Below are 26126 nucleotides of genomic sequence, written 5' to 3' on the forward strand. Positions count from 1 at the left end.
TGGCTGGCTGACCGCTTCAATAGACCTCCACTGACTGGCTGGCTGACTGCTTCAATAGACCTCCACTGGCTGGCTAGCTGACTGCTTCAATAGACCTCCACTGGCTGGCTGACCGCTTCAATAGACCTCCACTGGCTGGCTGACCACTTCAATAGACCTCCACTGGCTGGCTGACCGCTTCAATAGACCTCCACTGGCTGGCTGACCGCTTCAATAGACCTCCACTGGCTGGCTGACCGCTTCAATAGACCTCCACTGGCTGGCTGGCTGACTGCTTCAATAGACCTCCACTGACTGGCTGGCTGACTGCTGCAATAGACCTCCACTGACTGGCTGGCTGACCACTTCAATAGACCTCCACTGACTGGCTGGCTGACTGCTTCAATAGACCTCCACTGACTGGCTGGCTGACTGCTTCAATAGACCTCCACTGACTGGCTGGCAGACCACTTCAATAGACCTCCACTGACTGGCTGGCTGACTGCTTCAATAGACCTCCACTGGCTGGCTGACTGCTTCAATAGACCTCCACTGGCTGGCTGGCTGACTGCTTCAATAGACCTCCACTGGCTGGCTGACCACTTCAATAGACCTCCACTGGCTGGCTGGCTGACCACTTCAATACACCTCCACTTTCTTCTTACTCGCTTGCTGTGTGTTCATCCACGTTACTTACTCACCTCCTCTGGTTTCCCTCCCTTCTACATCTGTCCATTCTTCTCCCATCCATCACTCAATACCTCAGCATTTCTTCACCCTCTCCATATGGTTCCAATACCTCTGGTGTACACCCTGCAACCTCCACACAACTCTCTCCCTCTCTCCCCTTAAAAATATCTAGTGTCATTAGCTAGACCAACTGTTCACTTCCAAAACAGACTCATTAATATGATTTATCCTGCAGTTAAACCATGAGGGAGAAGAGAGAAGGAAAAAAACAAGCTAACAAACAAGCCCGGAGAGTGCGGAGTGAACGCTGGTCGCCTGGGTGTACGAGGGAGCTCACTGCGCAATACACACACACTTAACACTAACAGAACAGTGACCCATCTGGCCCACTAGACTTCTCACTCCTGCTCGCTTCCCTGACCTTCGGACACTCAACAGCTAGACAATTAAGGAGCGGCGGTCAATGTCTCATGGGGCTTGCAGCAATTATCAGAGCAGTTTAATAACCATGCTGTTACTCTGTGCCATTACTCTGCCAAGAGAATTTTAGATTCTTCTAATGTAAAACTATAAAAAAAAGACAACGTATGACAAAACAAAAAGGTGAGGAAAAATATTCATACACCATCTGTTTCCAGATCCCTCTTGAGCAAGGCTGATTCTGATTCCATCTCAGCTTCAGAAACTTGTACAATAACTAGCGTTTCAAAAACACTCCAACATCACCCGCACCGCAGCCGCCCGTTGCTTCCGAGGCTGGAAATTGACTTTACAAGCACTCTGTCAGAAAGCAGCTTTCCTGACACCTGCATTCATCCATCAATCCAAGCCAGCCATAGATCAGCTGCCCGCTTCTGGCAGCCAGCCATGCCAATTAGCTGCTGGGGTGAGGCAACCGCGCCCGCCACTGCCCGTGCCAGCCACAGGTCCTGCCAATTAGGTCTGACCTCTGTCTGACCAAATACTGGCGCTGACACATTGGCACTGCGTGTGGGCATCACAGTCTGGATGGACCAGGGCAGAGTGGGCAGTAAGTAATGGCTAGTCAACAGGCACTCCCAGAGAGAGAATGTGGCACACACACAGCAGGGATTCATATCCTTTGATTGGATGTCAGTTGCCTATTAGCGCTACCACACACACACACACACACACACACACACACACACACACACACACACACACACACACACACACACACACACACACACACACACACACACACACACACACACACACACACACACACACACACACACACACACACACACACACACACACACACACACACACACACACACTTTCGGACTCCAACACATAAAGCCTTGGTGAGTCCCCCAGATAAAGAGAGGCAGGTTTGCAGATGAGCAGCACCTCCAGTGGCAGGGGAATGAGACAGACTGACTGGCTTCTGAAGGACACGACTGACCCCTAAAGCCAAGGACACACTGCTAACATGACTGACCCCTAAAGCCAAGGACACACTGCTAACATGACTGACCCCTAAAGCCAAGGACACACTGCTAACATGACTGACCCCTAAAGCCAAGGACACACTGCTAACATGACTGACCCCTAAAGCCAAGGACACACGGCTAACATGACTGACCCCTAAAGCCAAGGACACACTGCTAACATGACTGACCGCTAAAACCAAGGACACACTGCTAACATGACTGACCCCTAAAGCCAAGGACACACTGCTAACATGACTGACAGCGAAAACCAAGGACACACTGCTAACATGACTGACAGCGAAAACCAAGGACACACTGCTAACATGACTGACAGCGAAAACCAAGGACACACTGCTAACATGACTGACCCCTAAAGCCAAGGACACACTGCTAACATGACTGACAGCGAAAACCAAGGACACACTGCTAACATGACTGACCCCTAAAACCAAGGACACACTGCTAACATGACTGACCCCTAAAGCCAAGGACACACTGCTAACATGACTGACCCCTAAAGCCAAGGACACACTGCTAACATGACTGACCCCTAAAACCAAGGACACACTGCTAACATGACTGACTAAACCTAACTCCAGATGTTACATATGCTCCACCATAGCTCACAAGGTTAAGGAATATTCAGTTGAAGAGGTTTCTGAAAGAGACATATATTCTCATCTAGGGACACAGAACTAACTAGCATAGAACCAAATATAGCACACCCCTTTCCATTTATGGTGACAGTCTGTCACAAGACAGACTATATTCTATTGGATGCCGAGCAGACTTGCCTCTCGTATTAAACCATGTAGTAGTAGTCTTCTTTCCCTGTTTATCTGACTCCAAACTAAAGACACGGAGGAGGATTCTTCCCCTGTTTATCTGACTCCAAACTAAAGACACGGAGGAGGATTCTTCCCCTGTTTATCTGACTCCAATCTAAAGACACGGAGGAGGATTCTTCCCCTGTTTATCTGACTCCAAACTAAAGACACGGAGGAGGATTCTTCCCCTGTTTATCTGACTCCAAACTAAAGACACGGAACGGAGGTCGATTCTTCCCCTGTTTATCTGACTCCAAACTAAAGACACGGAGGTGGATTCTTCCCCTGTTTATCTGACTCCAAACTAAAGACACGGAGGAGGATTCTTCCCCTGTTTATCTGACTCCAAACTAAAGACACGGAGGAGGATTCTTCCCCTGTTTATCTGACTCCAAACTAAAGACACGGAGGAGGATTCTTCCCCTGTTTATCTGACTCCAAACTAAAGACACGGAACGGAGGATTCTTCCCCTGTTTATCTGACTCCAAACTAAAGACACGGAGGAGGATTCTTCCCCTGTTTATCTGACTCCTAACTAAAGACACAGAGGAGGATTCTTCCCCTGTTTATCTGACTCCAAACTAAAGACACGGAGGAGGATTCTTCCCCTGTTTATCTGACTCCAAACTATAGACACGGAGCTGGATTCTTCCCCTGTTTATCTGACTCCAAACTAAAGACACGGAGGAGGATTCTTCCCCTGTTTATCTGACTCCAAACTAAAGACACGGAGGAGGATTCTTCCCCTGTTTATCTGACTCCAAACTAAAGGCACGGAGGAGGATTCTTCCCCTGTTTATCTGACCCCAAACTAAAGACACGGAGAAGGATTCTTCCCCTGTTTATCTGACTCCAAACTAAAGACACGGAGGAGGATTCTTCCCCTGTTTATCTGACTCCAAACTAAAGACACGGAGGAGGATTCTTCCCCTGTTTATCTGACTCCAAACTAAAGACACGGAACGGAGGTCGATTCTTCCCCTGTTTATCTGACTCCAAACTAAAGACACGGAGGAGGATTCTTCCCCTGTTTATCTGACTCCAAACTAAAGACACGGAGGAGGATTCTTCCCCTGTTTATCTGACTCCAAACTAAAGGCACGGAGGAGGATTCTTCCCCTGTTTATCTGACCCCAAACTAAAGACACGGAGGAGGATTCTTCCCCTGTTTATCTGACTCCAACCTAAAGACACGGAGGAGGATTCTTCCCCTGTTTATCTGACTCCAAACTAAAGACACGGAGGAGGATTCTTCCCCTGTTTATCTGACTCCAAACTAAAGACACGGAACGGAGGTCGATTCTTCCCCTGTTTATCTGACTCCAAACTAAAGACACAGAGGAGGATTCTTCCCCTGTTTATCTGACTCCAAACTAAAGACACGGAGGTTGATTCTTCCCCTGTTTATCTGACTCCAAACTAAAGACACGGAGGAGGATTCTTCCCCTGTTTATCTGACTCCAAACTAAAGACACGGAGGAGGATTCTTCCCCTGTTTATCTGACTCCAAACTAAAGACACGGAGGAGGATTCTTCCCCTGTTTATCTGACTCCAAACTAAAGACACGGAGGAGGATTCTTCCCCTGTTTATCTGACTCCAAACTAAAGACACGGAACGGAGGTCGATTCTTCCCCTGTTTATCTGACTCCAAACTAAAGACACGGAGGAGGATTCTTCCCCTGTTTATCTGACTCCAAACTAAAGACACGGAGGAGGATTCTTCCCCTGTTTATCTGACTCCAAACTAAAGACACGGAGGAGGATTCTTCCCCTGTTTATCTGACCCCAAACTAAAGACACGGAGGAGGATTCTTCCCCTGTTTATCTGACTCTAAACTAAAGACACGGAGGAGGATTCTTCCCCTGTTTATCTGACTCCAAACTAAAGACACGGAGGAGGATTCTTCCCCTGTTTATCTGACTCCAAACTAAAGACACGGAGGAGGATTCTTCCCCTGTTTATCTGACTCCAATCTAAAGACACGGAGGAGGATTCTTCCCCTGTTTATCTGACTCCAAACTAAAGACACGGAGGAGGATTCTTCCCCTGTTTATCTGACTCCAAACTAAAGACACGGAACGGAGGTCTGATTCTTCCCCTGTTTATCTGACTCCAAACTAAAGACACGGAGGTGGATTCTTCCCCTGTTTATCTGACTCCAAACTAAAGACACGGAGGAGGATTCTTCCCCTGTTTATCTGACTCCAAACTAAAGACACGGAGGAGGATTCTTCCCCTGTTTATCTGACTCCAAACTAAAGACACGGAGGAGGATTCTTCCCCTGTTTATCTGACTCCAAACTAAAGACACGGAACGGAGGATTCTTCCCCTGTTTATCTGACTCCAAACTAAAGACACGGAGGAGGATTCTTCCCCTGTTTATCTGACTCCAAACTAAAGACACAGAGGAGGATTCTTCCCCTGTTTATCTGACTCCAAACTAAAGACACGGAGGAGGATTCTTCCCCTGTTTATCTGACTCCAAACTAAAGACACGGAGCTGGATTCTTCCCCTGTTTATCTGACTCCAAACTAAAGACACGGAGGAGGATTCTTCCCCTGTTTATCTGACTCCAAACTAAAGACACGGAGGAGGATTCTTCCCCTGTTTATCTGACTCCAAACTAAAGACACGGAGGAGGATTCTTCCCCTGTTTATCTGACTCCAAACTAAAGACACGGAGGAGGATTCTTCCCCTGTTTATCTGACTCCAAACTAAAGACACGGAGGAGGATTCTTCCCCTGTTTATCTGACCCCAAACTAAAGACACGGAGGAGGATTCTTCCCCTGTTTATCTGACTCTAAACTAAAGACACGGAGGAGGATTCTTCCCCTGTTTATCTGACTCCAAACTAAAGACACGGAGGAGGATTCTTCCCCTGTTTATCTGACTCCAAACTAAAGACACGGAGGAGGATTCTTCCCCTGTTTATCTGACTCCAAACTAAAGACACGGAACGGAGGTCGATTCTTCCCCTGTTTATCTGACTCCAAACTAAAGACACGGAGGTGGATTCTTCCCCTGTTTATCTGACTCCAAACTAAAGACACGGAGGTGGATTCTTCCCCTGTTTATCTGACTCCAAACTAAAGACACGGAGGAGGATTCTTCCCCTGTTTATCTGACTCCAAACTAAAGACACGGAAGGAGTTTATCTGACTCCAAACTCGGAGGAGGATTCTTCCCCTGTTTATCTGACTCCAAACTAAAGACACGGAGGAGGATTCTTCCCCTGTTTATCTGACTCCAAACTAAAGACACGGAGGAGGATTCTTCCCCTGTTTATCTGACTCCAAACTAAAGACACGGAGGAGGATTCTTCCCCTGTTTATCTGACTCCAAACTAAAGACACTAAAGGAGGAGGATTCTTCCCCTGTTTATCTGACTCCAAACTAAAGACACGGAGGAGGTCGATTCTTCCCCTGTTTATCTGACTCCAAACTAAAGACACGGAGGAGGATTCTTCCCCTGTTTATCTGACTCCAAACTAAAGACACGGAGGAGGATTCTTCCCCTGTTTATCTGACTCCAAACTAAAGACACGGAGGAGGATTCTTCCCCTGTTTATCTGACTCCAAACTAAAGACACGGAGGAGGATTCTTCCCCTGTTTATCTGACTCCAAACTAAAGACACGGAACGGAGGTCGATTCTTCCCCTGTTTATCTGACTCCAAACTAAAGACACGGAGGAGGATTCTTCCCCTGTTTATCTGACTCCAAACTAAAGACACGGAACGGAGTTTATCTGTCGATTCTTCCCCTGTTTATCTGACTCCAAACTAAAGACACGGAGCTGGATTCTTCCCCTGTTTATCTGACTCCAAACTAAAGACACGGAGGAGGATTCTTCCCCTGTTTATCTGACTCCAAACTAAAGACACGGAGGAGGATTCTTCCCCTGTTTATCTGACTCCAAACTAAAGACACAGAGGTGGATTCTTCCCCTGTTTATCTGACTCCAAACTAAAAGACACAGAGGTGGATTCTTCCCCTGTTTATCTGACTCCAAACTAAAGACACGGAGGAGGATTCTTCCCCTGTTTATCTGACTTCAAACTAAAGACACGGAACGGAGGTCGATTCTTCCCCTGTTTATCTGACTCCAAACTAAAGACACGGAGGAGGATTCTTCCCGTTTATCTGACTCCAAACTAAAGACACGGAACGGAGGTCGATTCTTCCCCTGTTTATCTGACTCCAAACTAAAGACACAGATCTGACTCCAAACTGGATTCTTCCCCTGTTTATCTGACTCCAAACTAAAGACACGGAGGAGGATTCTTCCCCTGTTTATCTGACTCCAAACTAAAGACACGGAGGACTCCAAACTAAAGGATTCTTCCCCTGTTTATCTGACTCCAAACTAAAGACACGGAGCTGGATTCTTCCCCTGTTTATCTGACTCCAAACTAAAGACACGGAGGAGGATTCTTCCCCTGTTTATCTGACTCCAAACTAAAGACACGGAGGAGGGATTCTTCCCCTGTTTATCTGACTCCAAACTAAAGACACGGAACGGAGGAGGATTCTTCCCCTGTTTATCTGACTCCAAACTAAAGACACGGAGCTGGATTCTTCCCCTGTTTATCTGACTCCAAACTAAAGACACGGAGGAGGATTCTTCAAACTAAAGACCCTGTTTATCTGACTCCAAACTAAAGACACGGAGGAGGATTCTTCCCCTGTTTATCTGACTCCAAACTAAAGACACGGAGTGGATTCTTCCCCTGGATTCTTCCCCTGTTTATCTGACTCCAAACTAAAGACACGGAGGAGGATTCTTCCCCTGTTTATCTGACTCCAAACTAAAGACACGGAGGATTCTTCCCCTGTTTATCTGGATTCTTCCCCTGTTTATCTGACTCCAAACTAAAGACACGGAGGAGGATTCTTCCCCTGTTTATCTGACTCCAAACTAAAGACACGGAGCTGGATTCTTCCCCTGTTTATCTGGATTCTTCCCCTGTTTATCTGACTCCAAACTAAAGACACGGAGGAGGATTCTTCCCCTGTTTATCTGACTCCAAACTAAAGACACGGAGGAGGATTCTTCCCCTGTTTATCTGACTCCAAACTAAAGACACGGAGGAGGATTCTTCCCCTGTTTATCTGACTCCAAACTAAAGACACGGAGGAGGATTCTTCCCCTGTTTATCTGACTCCAAACTAAAGACACGGAGGAGGATTCTTCCCCTGTTTATCTGACTCCAAACTAAAGACACGGAACGGAGGTCGATTCTTTCCCTGTTTATCTGACTCCAAACTAAAGACACGGAGGAGGATTCTTCCCCTGTTTATCTGACTCCAAACTAAAGACACGGAGGAGGACTAAAGACACGGAGGAGGAATCTTCCCCTGTTTATCTGACTCCAAACTAAAGACACGGAGGAGGATTCTTCCCCTGTTTATCTGACTCCAAACTAAAGACACGGAGGAGGATTCTTCCCCTGTTTATCTGACTCCAAACTAAAGACACGGAGGAGGATTCTTCCCCTGTTTATCTGACTCCAAACTAAAGACACGGAGGAGGATTCTTCCCCTGTTTATCTGACTCCAAACTAAAGACACGGAGGAGGATTCTTCCCCTGTTTATCTGACTCCAAACTAAAGACACGGAGGAGGATTCTTCCCCTGTTTATCTGACTCCAAACTAAAGACACGGAGGAGGATTCTTCCCCTGTTTATCTGACTCCAAACTAAAGACACGGAGGAGGATTCTTCCCCTGTTTATCTGACTCCAAACTAAAGACACGGAGGAGGATTCTTCCCCTGTTTATCTGACTCCAAACTAAAGACACGGAGGAGGATTCTTCCCCTGTTTATCTGACTCCAAACTAAAGACACGGAGGAGGATTCTTCCCCTGTTTATCTGACCCCAAACTAAAGACACAGAGGAGGATTCTTCCCCTGTTTATCTGACTCCAAACTAAAGACACGGAGGTGGATTCTTCCCCTGTTTATCTGACTCCAAACTAAAGACACTGAGGAGGATTCTTCCCCTGTTTATCTGACTCCAAACTAAAGACACGGAGGAGGATTCTTCCCCTGTTTATCTGACTCCAAACTAAAGACACGGAGGAGGATTCTTCCCCTGTTTATCTGACTCCAAACTAAAGACACGGAGGACTCCAAACTGGATTCTTCCCCTGTTTATCTGACTCCAAACTAAAGACACGGAGGAGGATTCTTCCCCTGTTTATCTGACTCCAAACTAAAGACACGGAGGAGGATTCTTCCCCTGTTTATCTGACTCCAAACTAAAGACACGGAGGAGGATTCTTCCCCTGTTTATCTGACTCCAAACTAAAGACACGGAACGGAGGTCGATTCTTCCCCTGTTTATCTGACTCCAAACTAAAGACACGGAACGGAGGTCGATTCTTCCCCTGTTTATCTGACTCCAAACTAAAGACACGGAGGAGGATTCTTCCCCTGTTTATCTGACTCCAAACTAAAGACACGGAGGAAATCTGACAAACGGAGGAGGATTCTTCCCCTGTTTATCTGACTCCAAACTAAAGACACGGAGGTGGATTCTTCCCCTGTTTATCTGACTCCAAACTAAAGACACGGAGGAGGATTCTTCCCCTGTTTATCTGACTCCAAACTAAAGACACGGAGGAGGATTCTTCCCCTGTTTATCTGACTCCAAACTAAAGACACGGAGGAGGATTCTTCCCCTGTTTATCTGACTCCAAACTAAAGACACGGAACGGAGGTCGATTCTTCCCCTGTTTATCTGACTCCAAACTAAAGACACGGAGCTGGATTCTTCCCCTGTTTATCTGACTCCAAACTAAAGACACGGAGGAGGATTCTTTCCCTGTTTATCTGACTCCAAACTAAAGACACGGAGCTGGATTCTTCCCCTGTTTATCTGACTCCAAACTAAAGACACGGAGCTGGATTCTTCCCCTGTTTATCTGACTCCAAACTAAAGACACGGAGGAGGATTCTTCCCCTGTTTATCTGACTCCAAACTAAAGACACGGAACGGAGGTCGATTCTTCCCCTGTTTATCTGACTCCAAACTAAAGACACGGAACGGAGGTCGATTCTTCCCCTGTTTATCTGACTCCAAACTAAAAGACACGGAACGGAGGTCGATTCTTCCCCTGTTTATCTGACTCCAAACTAAAGACACGGAACGGAGGTCGATTCTTCCCCTGTTTATCTGACTCCAAACTAAAGACACGGAGCTGGATTCTTCCCCTGTTTATCTGACTCCAAACTAAAGACACGGAGGAGGATTCTTCCCCTGTTTATCTGACTCCAAACTAAAGACACTGAGGTGGATTCGCTTCATGGATTTCTCTTGCTCCCTGGTGGAATCTTTTTATTTTGTTGAAAAAAGGGGAGGCTGTTTTTCAAATGCCACCTACAAGTCCATCCAATTCAAAACCCAGCAAGTCTCCTCTAATACCTGGGAAATTAAATTGTGGTCCATTATCAGCAGGGCCCAGTAGGCTGTATGTACAACGCAACAGCATTTGAAGTACACGTTTGTGCAAAGGGGACATTTGCTGGAGACGGCACTTTTTCTAAGGAAGAGAGGGAAGGAGAGAAAGAGGAAGGGGAAGAGAGAAGAGTGGGAGAGGGGTGGTGGTTGTGTAAGCTTAACGGAAGTCATTTTCAGGCCAGCCGAGCATCAAATGAAGACAGTTTAACTGGAGCATAGGTAGATTTTACGCTGGCAGAGAGAGAAGATGGGCTTGAGGGAGACTGAGGGAGAGCAGCGTTACATTAAACCCCACTGTTAGCTAGAAAGAAAGGACTTCATGCCAACTCACATTAAAGCCTGGTTATATTGATAGGGCAGACAAACAAAGACAGAGATTTAACCTGGCTACCGCTTCAGACTGCCATTATATCATCAGACTGCCATCATCAAGATAATAAGATACTGATAACTATGACAACAGTAATTGTGGTCCATTCAGTTAAAGTGGGAAGATAAACAACAGGAGTGTATAATTGGATGCAACATATGAGATGGGATAACAATCCACAGGCTTGGAGGTCCATTCTGTTTCTGTTCAGAGGAGCCTTCAAATAACAGTCTAGAAATCAACAACCGTTTGTTCTTCACGTCACAAAACAGCAATGCGACCGGTAACGGCTTTATGAAAAAAAACAAACACCTGCTGCTATTCCACCGACTTCTTTACGGAAGTGAAGAAAGGGCGGCCATTTTACACTCTAAGCGTATATTTTAAAAGGAGGACTTTTTTGAGGGGGACTCTGACAAATCCGCCACTGTGGACCATGGAGCTCAAGATGGATGACTCTGGGTTTGATTGAAATGTCTGCCTTGGGGTTGAGCCTGTGTCTGGACTGGAATGGTGTGGCTCGTGATTGATTGGCTGTTCTGAGAGTTTTCGACTCCGGAGGGCAAGAATCGTTGAAAAGCAAAAAGGAATGGAGAAGTCTATGATTTCATTGTAGAGCAGACACACGGACGGACATGCAGACTGTGACTGTGTCTGGTGGCCTATGTCATACGTCAATGTCCTTTTCTCTTCCTCATTGGTTACCATTCACAGCATGATTAGACTAGACTGAAGTGGATTAGCCTAACATTCACACTGCTACTGGTCAGGAAGTACTGTGCTGCTTTGCTTAAAGCTTACACAGGCATTATTCATATTCAAATCAGCGAGATTAATAATGATGTGTTTTTTGTGTGGAACTCAACCCATCATTCCTTCAGGACTGAGATACGAACCATCAAATGGCTGCAACATACTCCACTTGAATAACATACCGGTAACTCATCAACAACAACAAACGGGACTGTTTTGAAGTGCTTTTGTTATGAAATATTCATTTCTGTCGAGAGAAAACAATCCCATCAAGAAACGCACGTCCTTTGGACCACTCCATTGCGTCCGGTTATAGAAGCCTGTACTACAGTTTAAGTGTTTTTTCTATAATGAAACCCCTTCTATCCATGTTGCCTCCAACCTTTACACACACATCCGCCTGAGTGGCAGAACACACGTGAGCCTTCACACAGTGGCATGTTCCCCAGCTATAGGACTGGTACATACGGCTGCTGCCTGCTTAGAGAACAATAAACAATGCTTAGCGCTTCCTAGTTTAAATGACCGTGGCAGCACCTTAGGGCAGGGGTGTCAAACTCCTTCCATAGGGGAGTATCTGCTGCTTTTAGTTTTTTCCTTTAAATTTGTGTCCAATTAAAGACCTAGACAGCCAGGCGAGAGGGCTTCCTAACTAATCAGTGACCTTAACAGATCAATCAAAGACAAGAGAGGAGTAAAAACATGCAGACACTCGGCTCTCCGTGGAATGAGTTTGACACCTGTGCCTTAGGGGAATACAGTTACACAAGGGAAGCAGAGAGAAGTGGGAAGTCAGGGGGAAACGTCTTATTAACGTCATAGGAGCAGGAGGAATGGGTTTTATTAACGTCGCAGGGGGGAACGTCTTATTAACGTCGTAGGAGCAGGAGGAACGGGTTTTATTAACGTCGCAGGAGGAATGGGTTTTATTAACGTCGCAGGAGGAACGGGTTTTATTAACGTCGCAGGAGGAACGGGTTTTATTAACGTCGCAGGAGGAACGGGTTTTATTAACGTCGCAGGAGGAACGGGTTTATTAACGTCGCAGGAGGAACGGGTTTTATTAACGTCGCAGGAGGAACGGGTTTTATTAACGTCGCAGGGGGGAACGGGTTTTATTAACGTCGCAGGGGGGAACAGGTTTTATTAACGTCGTAGGAGCAGAAGGAATGGGTTTTATTAACGTCGCAGGGGGGAACGGGCTTTATTAACGTCGCAGGGGGGAACGGGTTTTATTAACGTCGCAGGGGGGAACAGGTTTTATTAACGTCGTAGGAGCAGAAGGAATGGGTTTTATTAACGTCGCAGGGGGGAACGGGCTTTATTAACGTCGCAGGGGGGAACGGGTTTTATTAACGTCGCAGGAGCAGGAGGAATGGGTTTTATTAACGTCGCAGGGGGAACAGGTTTTATTAACGTCGCAGGGGGAACAGGTTTTATTAACGTCGCAGGGGGAACGGGTTTTATTAACGTCGCAGGGGGGAACAGGTTTTATTAACGTCGCAGGGGGGAACAGGCTTTATTAACGTCGCAGGGGGGAACGGGTTTTATTAACGTCGCAGGGGGGAACGGGCTTTATTAACGTCGCAGGGGGGAACAGGCTTTATTAACGTCGCAGGGGGGAACGGGTTTTATTAACGTCGCAGGGGGGAACGGGCTTTATTAACGTCGCAGGGGGGAACGGGTTTTATTAACGTCGCAGGGGGAACGGGTTTTATTAACGTCGTAGGAGCAGGAGGAATGGGTTTTATTAACGTCGCAGGGGGAACAGGCTTTATTAACGTCGCAGGGGGGAACGGGTTTTATTAACGTCGTAGGAGCAGGAGGAATGGGTTTTATTAACGTCGCAGGGGGAACAGGCTTTATTAACGTCGCAGGGGGGAACGGGTTTTATTAACGTCGTAGGAGCAGGAGGAATGGGTTTTATTAACGTCGCAGGGGGAACAGGCTTTATTAACGTCGCAGGGGGAACGGGTTTTATTAACGTCGCAGGGGGGAACGGGTTTTATTAACGTCGCAGGGGGGAACGGGTTTTATTAACGTCGTAGGAGCAGGAGGAATGGGTTTTATTAACGTCGCAGGGGGAACAGGCTTTATTAACGTCGCAGGGGGAACGGGTTTTATTAACGTCGCAGGGGGAACAGGCTTTATTAACGTCGCAGGGGGAACGGGTTTTATTAACGTCGCAGGGGGAACAGGCTTTATTAACGTCGCAGGAGGAACGGGTTTTATTAACGTCGTAGAAGAAGGGGGAACGGGCTTTATTAACGTTGTAGAAGAGGGGGAACGGGCTTTATTAGCGTCGTAGAAGAGGGGGAACGGGCTTTATTAACGTCGTAGAAGAGGGGGAACGGGCTTTATTAACGTCGCAGGGGGAACGGGCTTTATTAACGTCGCAGGGGGAACGGGTTTATTAACGTCGCAGGGGGGAACGGGTTTTATTAACGTCGCAGGGGGAACGGGTTTTATTAACGTCGCAGGGGGAACGGGTTTTATTAACGTCGCAGGGGGAACGGGCTTTATTAACGTCGCAGGGGGGAACGGGCTTTATTAACGTCGCAGGGGGGAACGGGTTTTATTAACGTCGCAGGGGGAACGGGTTTTATTAACGTCGCAGGGGGAACGGGTTTTATTAACGTCGCAGGGGGAACGGGCTTTATTAACGTCGCAGGAGGAGCGGGTTTTATTAACGTCGCAGGAGGAACTGGTTTTATTAACGTCGCAGGAGGAATGGGTTTTATTAACGTCGCAGGGGGGAACGGGCTTTATTAACGTCGCAGGGGGAACGGGTTTTATTAACGTCGCAGGGGGGAACGGGTTTTATTAACGTCGTAGAAGAAGGGGGAACGGGCTTTATTAACGTCGCAGGGGGGAACGGTTTTATTAACGTCGCAGGGGGGAACGGGCTTTATTAACGTCGTAGAAGAAGGGGGAACGGGCTTTATTAACGTCGTAGAAGAGGGGGAACGGGCTTTATTAACGTCGTAGAAGAGGGGGAACGGGCTTTATTAACGTCGCAGGGGGAACGGGTTTTATTAACGTCGCAGGGGGAACGGGCTTTATTAACGTCGCAGGGGGAACGGGCTTTATTAACGTCGTAGAAGGGGGAACGGGTTTTATTAACGTCGCAGGGGGAACGGGCTTTATTAACGTCGTAGAAGAAGGGGGAACGGGCTTTATTAACGCCGTAGAAGAGGGGGAACGGGCTTTATTAACGTCGTAGAAGAGGGGGAACGGGCTTTATTAACGTCGCAGGGGGAACGGGCTTTATTAACGTCGCAGGGGGAACGGGCTTTATTAACGTCGTAGAAGGGGGAACGGGCTTTATTAACGTCGCAGGGGGAACGGGCTTTATTAACGTTGTAGAAGGGGGAACGGGCTTTATTAACGTCGTAGAAGGGGGAACGGGTTTTATTAACGTCGCAGGGGGAACGGGTTTTATTAACTTCGCAGGGGGAACGGGCTTTATTAACGTCGCAGGGGGAACGGGCTTTATTAACGTCGTAGAAGGGGGAACGGGCTTTATTAACGTCGTAGAAGAGGGGGAACGGGCTTTATTAACGTCGTAGAAGAGGGGGAACGGGCTTTATTAACGTCGTAGAAGAGGGGGAACGGGCTTTATTAACGTCGTAGAAGAGGGGGAACGGGCTTTATTAACGTCGCAGGGGGGAACGGGCTTTATTAACGTCGCATGGGGAACGGGTTTTATTAACGTCGCAGGGGGAACGGGTTTTATTAACGTCGCAGGGGGAACGGGCTTTATTAACGTCGTAGAAGAAGGGGGAATGGGCTTTATTAACGTCGCAGGGGGAACGGGCTTTATTAACGTCGTAGAAGAAGGGGGAATGGGCTTTATTAACGTCGCAGGGGGAACGGGCTTTATTAACGTCGTAGAAGAAGGGGGAACGGGCTTTATTAACGTCGTAGAAGAGGGGGAACGGGCTTTATTAACGTCGTAGAAGAGGGGGAACGGGCTTTATTAACGTCGCAGGGGGGAACGGGCTTTATTAACGTCGCAGGGGGGAACGGGCTTTATTAACGTTGCAGGGGGGAACAGGGTTTATTGACGTCGCAGGGGGAACGGGCTTTATTAACGTCGCCGGGGGAACGGGCTTAATTAACGTTGCAGGGGGAACAGGCTTTATTAACGTCGCAGGGGGGAACGGGTTTTATTAACGTCGCAGGGGGGAACGGGCTTTATTAACGTCGCAGGGGGGAACAGGCTTTATTAACGTCGCAGGGGGGAACGGGTTTTATTAACGTCGCAGGGGGGAACGGGCTTTATTAACGTCGCAGGGGGGAACGGGTTTTATTAACGTCGCAGGGGGAACGGGTTTTATTAACGTCGTAGGAGCAGGAGGAATGGGTTTTATTAACGTCGCAGGGGGAACAGGCTTTATTAACGTCGCAGGGGGGAACGGGTTTTATTAACGTCGTAGGAGCAGGAGGAATGGGTTTTATTAACGTCGCAGGGGGAACAGGCTTTATTAACGTCGCAGGGGGGAACGGGTTTTATTAACGTCGTAGGAGCAGGAGGAATGGGTTTTATTAACGTCGCAGGGGGAACAGGCTTTATTAACGTCGCAGGGGGAACGGGTTTTATTAACGTCGCAGGGGGGAACGGGTTTTATTAACGTCGCAGGGGGGAACGGGTTTTATTAACGTCGTAGGAGCAGGAGGAATGGGTTTTATTAACGTCGCAGGGGGAACAGGCTTTATTAACGTCGCAGGGGGAACGGGTTTTATTAACGTCGCAGGGGGAACAGGCTTTATTAACGTCGCAGGGGGAACGGGTTTTATTAACGTCGCAGGGGGAACAGGCTTTATTAACGTCGCAGGAGGAACGGGTTTTATTAACGTCGTAGAAGAAGGGGGAACGGGCTTTATTAACGTTGTAGAAGAGGGGGAACGGGCTTTATTAGCGTCGTAGAAGAGGGGGAACGGGCTTTATTAACGTCGTAGAAGAGGGGGAACGGGCTTTATTAACGTCGCAGGGGGAACGGGCTTTATTAACGTCGCAGGGGGAACGGGTTTATTAACGTCGCAGGGGGGAACGGGTTTTATTAACGTCGCAGGGGGAACGGGTTTTATTAACGTCGCAGGGGGAACGGGTTTTATTAACGTCGCAGGGGGAACGGGCTTTATTAACGTCGCAGGGGGGAACGGGCTTTATTAACGTCGCAGGGGGGAACGGGTTTTATTAACGTCGCAGGGGGAACGGGTTTTATTAACGTCGCAGGGGGAACGGGTTTTATTAACGTCGCAGGGGGAACGGGCTTTATTAACGTCGCAGGGGGAACGGGCTTTATTAACGTCGCAGGAGGAGCGGGTTTTATTAACGTCGCAGGAGGAACTGGTTTTATTAACGTCGCAGGAGGAATGGGTTTTATTAACGTCGCAGGGGGGAACGGGCTTTATTAACGTCGCAGGGGGAACGGGTTTTATTAACGTCGCAGGGGGGAACGGGTTTTATTAACGTCGTAGAAGAAGGGGGAACGGGCTTTATTAACGTTGCAGGGGGGAACGGTTTTATTAACGTCGCAGGGGGGAACGGGCTTTATTAACGTCGTAGAAGAAGGGGGAACGGGCTTTATTAACGTCGTAGAAGAGGGGGAACGGGCTTTATTAACGTCGTAGAAGAGGGGGAACGGGCTTTATTAACGTCGCAGGGGGAACGGGTTTTATTAACGTCGCAGGGGGAACGGGCTTTATTAACGTCGCAGGGGGAACGGGCTTTATTAACGTCGTAGAAGGGGGAACGGGTTTTATTAACGTCGCAGGGGGAACGGGCTTTATTAACGTCGTAGAAGAAGGGGGAACAGGCTTTATTAACGCCGTAGAAGAGGGGGAACGGGCTTTATTAACGTCGTAGAAGAGGGGGAACGGGCTTTATTAACGTCGCAGGGGGAACGGGCTTTATTAACGTCGCAGGGGGAACGGGCTTTATTAACGTCGTAGAAGGGGGAACGGGCTTTATTAACGTCGCAGGGGGAACGGGCTTTATTAACGTTGTAGAAGGGGGAACGGGCTTTATTAACGTCGTAGAAGGGGGAACGGGTTTTATTAACGTCGCAGGGGGAACGGGTTTTATTAACTTCGCAGGGGGAACGGGCTTTATTAACGTCGCAGGGGGAACGGGCTTTATTAACGTCGTAGAAGGGGGAACGGGCTTTATTAACGTCGTAGAAGAGGGGGAACGGGCTTTATTAACGTCGTAGAAGAGGGGGAACGGGCTTTATTAACGTCGTAGAAGAGGGGGAACGGGCTTTATTAACGTCGTAGAAGAGGGGGAACGGGCTTTATTAACGTCGCAGGGGGGAACGGGCTTTATTAACGTCGCATGGGGAACGGGTTTTATTAACGTCGCAGGGGGAACGGGTTTTATTAACGTCGCAGGGGGAACGGGCTTTATTAACGTCGTAGAAGAAGGGGGAATGGGCTTTATTAACGTCGCAGGGGGAACGGGCTTTATTAACGTCGTAGAAGAAGGGGGAATGGGCTTTATTAACGTCGCAGGGGGAACGGGCTTTATTAACGTCGTAGAAGAAGGGGGAACGGGCTTTATTAACGTCGTAGAAGAGGGGGAACGGGCTTTATTAACGTCGTAGAAGAGGGGGAACGGGCTTTATTAACGTCGCAGGGGGGAACGGGCTTTATTAACGTCGCAGGGGGGAACGGGCTTTATTAACGTTGCAGGGGGGAACAGGGTTTATTGACGTCGCAGGGGGAACGGGCTTTATTAACGTCGCCGGGGGAACGGGCTTAATTAACGTTGCAGGGGGAACGGGCTTTATTAACGTCGTAGAAGAAGGGGGAACGGACTTTATTAACGTCGTAGAAGAAGGGAGAACGGGCTTTATTAACGTCGTAGAAGAAGGGGGAACGGGCTTTATTAACGTCGTAGAAGAGGGGGAACGGGCTTTATTAACGTCGTAGAAGAGGGGGAACGGGCTTTATTAACGTCGTAGAAGAGGGGGAACGGGCTTTATTAACGTCGTAGAAGAGGGGGAACGGGCTTTATTAACGTCGTAGAAGAGGGGGAACGGGCTTTATTAACGTCGTAGAAGAGGGGGAACGGGCTTTATTAACGTCGTAGAAGAGGGGGAACGGGCTTTATTAACATCGTAGAAGTGGGGGAACGGGCTTTATTAACGTCGTAGAAGAAGGGGAATGGGCTTTATTAACGTCGTAGAAGAGGGGAAGGGGGTAATTGAAATGATCTGAAGAGACTAGTGGGAATAGTATAGACTGGTGGGAATAGTATAGACTGGTGGGAATAGTATAGACTGGTGGGAATAGTATAGACTGGTGGGAATAGTATAGACTAGTGGGAATAGTATAGACTAGTGGGAATAGTATAGGTGTGTGATTATGCGCTGACGCAGATCCTCAAGTCTGTGTACTGGACTACGTAGAGATACTGTGGGTTGAACATATGATACAGGCAGCACAAAGGTCTAAAGAAAAACACAACAAATGCTTTGAGTTTGGAAGTCAACATCCAGTCAACCTCCAAATCACAGAACTCTATAGTCATAAATGATTCTTAGTCACAAGGCGTATGGCTATCAATGTTAGAAATAAAACAGGAACATCCAGGCTACTAGCCTATACAGCCTTGTGTGTGTATGTGTGTGTCCACTCAGGCTTAAATGGCCATCGAGACAATTCCCCTGGAAGGCCGCGTAATTGGTGGCTAATGCCATGGCGGTGTTGCCATTACAGGATGGCGTGGGGAGCATGAGAGCACAGTACACCTCTACCACTGTGTGTGATGTACCGGGGGTTCTATAGGGCCCTGCTGCCGTGGCGACGTGACATGCATCCTGATGAGAAGACCAATCAATACCTCGTAGAATCAGGAGACTGAGGAGAGAAAACACAACAACTAGCGCTTTCTTCTACCGCTCCAGCCTGACTTATGTAGAGCTTATGTAGGCTAGCCTCTATACCCGGTCCTTACTTCTTCACCTGCACTCCTTTTCCTGCACTCTGTTTCTCTTCATCCTCTCTTATTCACCTGCACTCCTCTTCCTACACTCTGTTTCTCTTCATCCTCTTCTTCACCTGCACTCCTCTTCATCCACTCTGTTTCTCTTCAACCACTATCTTATTCACCTGCTCTCCTCTTCCCATCCCTTCTTCATCCTCTATCACCTAGTATTCCAATCACTCCCCTTACAACCAGTTTCAATGACATTCCTCCATGGAATAAATCCAGCCTCTCTCTGGTTATATGCTGTAACGCTGTAGCACAGTATTTTCTTCCCAAGATTTAACAATAAGACCAAGGTGTTTCTTTATAATTGGGAAGAAAATACACTTTCTGTAATAGCAAAGCAGCACTTTTTGTAGATCCAGGGACAGGCTTGCTAAGAACCAAATCCCACAATAGCGTAAGGGTTGCAGCCTTGCAGTGGTGTGGGCTTATAGAGAAGACATTTAAAGCTTCTCTATCCGGTAATGTAGCACAGGATCCTCTAGCTCAGTGGCTCCCAACCTTGTCCTTTCTAGGGACCCCCAAATCACCATCAAAAGCTCGAGGACCACCATTCACATAGTGGCAGAATTGTTTCACATTAAACATCTTAGCGGTCAAATTTAGACCTCATGTTATCGGTGAATGTAGCAGATGAAATATATTACAGATGGATGTTTGTATTGTGAAAAGTAATGTAAAACTGTTTATAACAGGTTGAAAACCACTGCTCTAGCTGAATGTAAAATGGTGGTTCCATAGGAACACCATGAATGATCAAGCTGGGCTTTATCAATGACCAGAGAGCATTGATTTGATAAATGTGCTCTGCTAAGTGCAGGGCGGTGGTACTTCACAAATGACTTCACAAATCATCTCTGAAAGCACCATCTAAGCTGCAACGTGGGCTTAGTACAGCAACCATGCTGCTCCCAAGGGCCCGTTTTCAAATCCTTTGCGACAATTTTACATTTCCCATTACAAACGCGTTACGTAGTGTCCGTGCCGTGCGATGTAAAGGTGACACACTGATTGACCCATGTTGGAACGATACATATACACAGTTAGGGGTCATCACCAAAGCGTTTCACGTGCTCCATGTGTAAATGTAGCTTGTATCTATGCCAACCTCATATTTAAAATGTCTACAGAGAAATACATTATTTAGAGTGTCTGTACATTATTCTGAATATCAATCATGAAGTCAGAGTGAACATACTTCTGTAATGAAACTGCTTATTTTTTCCCCATTTTAAAGCACTGTGCTACTTCAAAGACAGTTGGGGAAGTGTCTTGGCGGCTGAAGAGAGACTGGTAGATTCCCAAATGACACCCTATTCCCTTTATACTGCACTACTTGTGACAAAAGCAGGGCACTAGAAAGGGAATATGGTGCCAATTGGGACGTAGCCAATGAGGAGAGAGAGACAGCCGTCCCAGAGTTAACACCGAAAAATGACAATGAGGGAAGAAGGCGGGCGCCTTGGCTGTCTTTTAAAGGGAAAAGTCCATTTCCAGTTGAAAAGAACAGCGGGCATATGAGAGGACTGACAGCCTTGACAATTACATGAGTAAAATAGGCGCAGACTCGGTGATAACCCCTCGGATTCTATTAAACTCCAGAACTCTAAATGAATTCTCAAACAGGGAAATCATCACACGCTTTCTGCTAAAAGAACAGACTTTCCCTCCTCTTCTGCTCTTTACTCCAGTGTGAGAGAGAGACAGAAACAGAAGTGTAAAAAATAATGTTGTCTGTGTGCAAATATCTGTGAGTGTGTGTGCTCAATTTGCATGTACCCACTCATTCACTCATTTTAACACCCAGCTCCAGTCTCCTGGGACACCCAGCTCCAGTCTCCTGGGACACCCAGCTCCAGTCTCCTGGGACACCCAGCTCCAGTCTCCTGGGACACCCAGCTCCAGTCTCCTGGGACACCCAGCTCCAGTCTCTTGGGGGGAGCGTGTTAAAAGATGGTAAAGGCCCAGGGTTAACCTTGGAGCCAGTAAAATAGTTTTAAACGGTCTCTCTGTATTACTGCCACTGCTGTGACCTGTACTACAAGGACTGCCACTGCTGTGACCTGTACTACAAGGACTGCCACTGCTGTGACCTGTACTACAAGGACTGCCACCGCTGTGACCTGTACTACAAGGACTGCCGCCGCTGTGACCTGTACTACAAGGACTGCCACTGCTGTGACCTGTACTACAAGGACTGCCACTGCTGTGACCTGTACTACAAGGACTGCCGCCGCTGTGACCTGTACTACAAGGACTGCCGCTGCTGTGACCTGTACTACAAGGACTGCCACTGCTGTGACCTGTACTACAAGGACTGCCGCTGCTGTGACCTGTACTACAAGGACTGCCACTGCTGTGACCTGTACTACAAGGACTGCCGCTGCTGTGACCTGTACTACAAGGACTGCCACTGCTGTGACCTGTACTACAAGGACTGCCGCTGCTGTGACCTGTACTACAAGGACTGCCGCTGCTGTGACCTGTACTACAAGGACTGCCACTGCTGTGACCTGTACTACAAGGACTGCCACTGCTGTGACCTGTACTACAAGGACTGCCACTGCTGTGACCTGTACTACAAGGACTGCCACTGCTGTGACCTGTACTACAAGGACTGCCGCCGCTGTGACCTGTACTACAAGGACTGCCACTGCTGTGACCTGTACTACAAGGACTGCCGCTGCTGTGACCCGTTCTACAGTACTGCTGTATACTGAGAGTTCTCTCTGGTGGACAGAAGCATGTAACAGTACTGGTAACTTAACATCTGTCAGATGACATGTCTCACCTTGAACCTTAACCCAGAGCGCAGGTTTTTCCTCACTGATCATCTGGACAAATCACCATTTCACAGGTGTTCACATCTTGCGAATTTCAGAAGGGGAGGGGACATTTGGCCCACAGACTTGCCCAGAACTCGCAAAGAGAGGGAGGTGGAGCTACCGCCCTGCTTCCGTTCCCCATTGTAGTATCTTTTGGAACACGTTGGCCCCCAGAACTGGAGCCCTGCCAACTTGTTGTTGTAAACACATGCCAACTTGTTGTTGTAAACACATGCCAACTTGTTGTTGGCAGGGCTACAGTCCATATGACTGATCTGAGCTATCCGGACATTATTTTAACAGCACCAAGAGAGGACAGACACTTACATGGAGATACATGGCTGGTCCTATTCCTCCCTCCTTCCCTCCAAAAAAATCATTAAATTAAAGATGACAAAGAACAAAACAGCTCTCTTCACAGATGCTGAAGGCGTATAGAGTCCCCGCTCTTCCTCCCCACCTCCCTCACTTTTAAATTTTTTCGATTGGATCGTCGTTCCGAGCGAGGGATCCCTGATACACTCATCCTGCGGCGTGGTGGAATCGCGGCACGCCATGGCGTCTCGGCCACCCAAAATGATTCATTTTTCTATTACAGCAATGAGCGTGTGAAATGAGCTATATAATCAATAGCGTAGGTTTGTAAACCGGGCCCGTTCTCCGGGGAGCGTGTTGTGCATGTGTGTGTGTGTGCGCTGGTTGTGAGAGAATCTGTTGGCTGTCAAGGCAATGCAGGGATGACGCTGGTCTTGCTATATGTTTACAAGGGCTATTTACAGCAAATAAAGCCATAACTCTCTAAAATGAGGGTGGCTTTCTCAGACACAACATCATAAAGGAAATAAGGGGACAGTGAAATATAAGAGGGCCCTGTAGGAAGATCAATTTCAGTTTAACCTAATCATATAGTGGTGATCATCACAATGATATGGTGGAAGTGAAACCCCTCATTTCTCAGGTCTCTGAGGGGCTAGCGCGCGCGTGTGTGTGTATGTTCGTTCGTGTGTGTCTAAGAATAATCAATCATTTGGCGGGTGCTTATATTTGTCCTGTTACACATTTGTATTAGTGTGTAATGCAAATGCTCTTATTGCGTGTGTGTGTGTGTGTGTAAGGGGTCACACAGGTCAGACGGCTCTATAGACTTCAGTTCACGGCTATGCTCACACACCCGAGACATGTGTCACCGCTCCAGTCGTGACCTGTCAATTAGCACATATGGATGTGTGTGTGTGTGTGTGTGTGTGTGTGTGTGTGTGTGTGTGTGTGTGTGTGTGTGTGTGTGTGTTTAACCAATGATGGAAGGGAGCAATATTTCATATGAAAGAAGTGTCATTTCTATGCATTCAAGCTAGAATACAAAAATACATGACTGGTTCCTGCTAAACTGCCCAATTAACAGTGCAGCCATTTAAATTGTAACCTCCTGTACCTCTTCCTGTCCTCAGAAGAGTATTAACAGCACTGCAAGACATTTGCTAGTAGTTTCAACAGAAGTTATATGAAGGGCACAGCTCCAAGATCCAGACAAAATGGGAATATCATCTGCAGATGAAAAGCTAAAAGGTGGTAAAACTGGGAAATGTTGAAATGTAGCCGACGGGTCATGTTTCAGTGGAGTACGGTATAGCATTAGAACAAGATGTTTTACAGATACTAAGATAATACTATATAGTCCTCATGTTTCAGTGGAGTACGGTATAGCATTAGAACAAGATGTATTACAGATACTAAGATAATACTATATAGTCCTCATGTTTCAGTGGAGTACGGTATAGCATTAGAACAAGATGTTTTACAGATACTAAGATAATACTATATAGTCCTCATGTTTCAGTGGAGTACGGTATAGCATTAGAACAAGATGTATTACAGATACTAAGATAATACTATATAGTCCTCATGTTTCAGTGGAGTACGGTATAGCATTAGAACAAGATGTATTACAGATACTAAGATAATACTATATAGTCCTCATGTTTCAGTGGAGTACGGTATAGCATTAGAACAAGATGTATTACAGATACTAAGATAATACTATATAGTCCTCATGTTTCAGTGGAGTACGGTATAGCATTAGAATGCCCAGCAGAACAAGATGTTTTACAGATACTAAGATAATACTATATAGTCCTCATGTTTCAGTGGAGTACGGTATAGCATTAGAACAAGATGTTTTACAGATACTAAGATAATACTATATAGTCCTCATGTTTCAGTGGAGTACGGTATAGCATTAGAACAAGATGTATTACAGATACTAAGATAATACTATATAGTCCTCATGTTTCAGTGGAGTACGGTATAGCATTAGAACAAGATGTATTACAGATACTAAGATAATACTATATAGTCCTCATGTTTCAGTGGAGTACGGTATAGCATTAGAACAAGATGTTTTACAGATACTAAGATAATACTATATAGTCCTCATGTTTCAGTGGAGTACGGTATATCATTAGGATGCCCAGCAGAACAAGATGTTTTACAGATACTAAGATAATACTATATAGTCCTCATGTTTCAGTGGAGTACGGTATAGCATTAGAACAAGATGTATTACAGATACTAAGATAATACTATATAGTCCTCATGTTTCAGTGGAGTACGGTATAGCATTAGGATGCCCAGCAGAACAAGATGTTTTACAGATACTAAGATAATACTATATAGTCCTCATGTTTCAGTGGAGTACGGTATAGCATTAGGATGCCCAGCAGAACAAGATGTATTACAGATACTAAGATAATACTATATAGTCCTCATGTTTCAGTGGAGTACGGTATAGCATTAGGATGCCCAGCAGAACAAGATGTTTTACAGATACTAAGATAATACTATTTGGTCCTCATGTTTCAGTGGAGTACGGTATATCATTAGAACAAGATGTATTACAGATACTAAGATAATACTATATAGTCCTCATGTTTCAGTGGAGTACGGTATAGCATTAGAACAAGATGTATTACAGATACTAAGATAATACTATATAGTCCTCATGTTTCAGTGGAGTACGGTATAGCATTAGAATGCCCAGCAGAACAAGATGTTTTACAGATACTAAGATAATACTATATAGTCCTCATGTTTCAGTGGAGTACAGTATAGCATTAGAACAAGATGTATTACAGATACTAAGATAATACTATATAGTCCTCATGTTTCAGTGGAGTACGGTATAGCATTAGAACAAGATGTATTACAGATACTAAGATAATACTATATAGTCCTCATGTTTCAGTGGAGTACGGTATAGCATTAGAACAAGATGTATTACAGATACTAAGATAATACTATATAGTCCTCATGTTTCAGTGGAGTACGGTATAGCATTAGGATGCCCAACAGAACAAGATGTTTTACAGATACTAAGATAATACTATTTGGTCCTCATGTTTCAGTGGAGTACGGTATAGCATTAGAACAAGATGTTTTACAGATACTAAGATAATACTATATAGTCCTCATGTTTCAGTGGAGTACGGTATAGCATTAGAACAAGATGTTTTACAGATACTAAGATAATACTACACAGTCCTCATGTTTCAGTGGAGTACGGTATAGCATTAGAACAAGATGTATTACAGATACTAAGATAATACTATATCTTAGTATCTCTTATCTCCGTTTTGGTTATGGGATGGTCCCACCTATGAGGAGCACAGTGATCATCACCCTGGTTACAGAGGGAAATGAGCTGCCATCAAGGACATTACAGTCATCAACTCCTAGCTAGTGGGTGTACAGGCATTTGTTC

At 46.5% G+C, this 26126-nt stretch overlaps 1 protein-coding gene across 7 annotated transcripts in view; it reads right to left on the bottom strand.

Moving 5' to 3' along the window:
• The window catches only part of LOC139378420 (MICOS complex subunit MIC19-like), a 120280-nt gene that overhangs the window by 60231 nt on the left and 33923 nt on the right, over nt 1-26126 (bottom strand). The window lies entirely within an intron of this gene.

This window comes from Oncorhynchus clarkii, chromosome 21 (assembly GCF_045791955.1).
Source record: "Oncorhynchus clarkii lewisi isolate Uvic-CL-2024 chromosome 21, UVic_Ocla_1.0, whole genome shotgun sequence".
NCBI classification, from domain to species: Eukaryota; Metazoa; Chordata; class Actinopteri; order Salmoniformes; family Salmonidae; genus Oncorhynchus; species Oncorhynchus clarkii.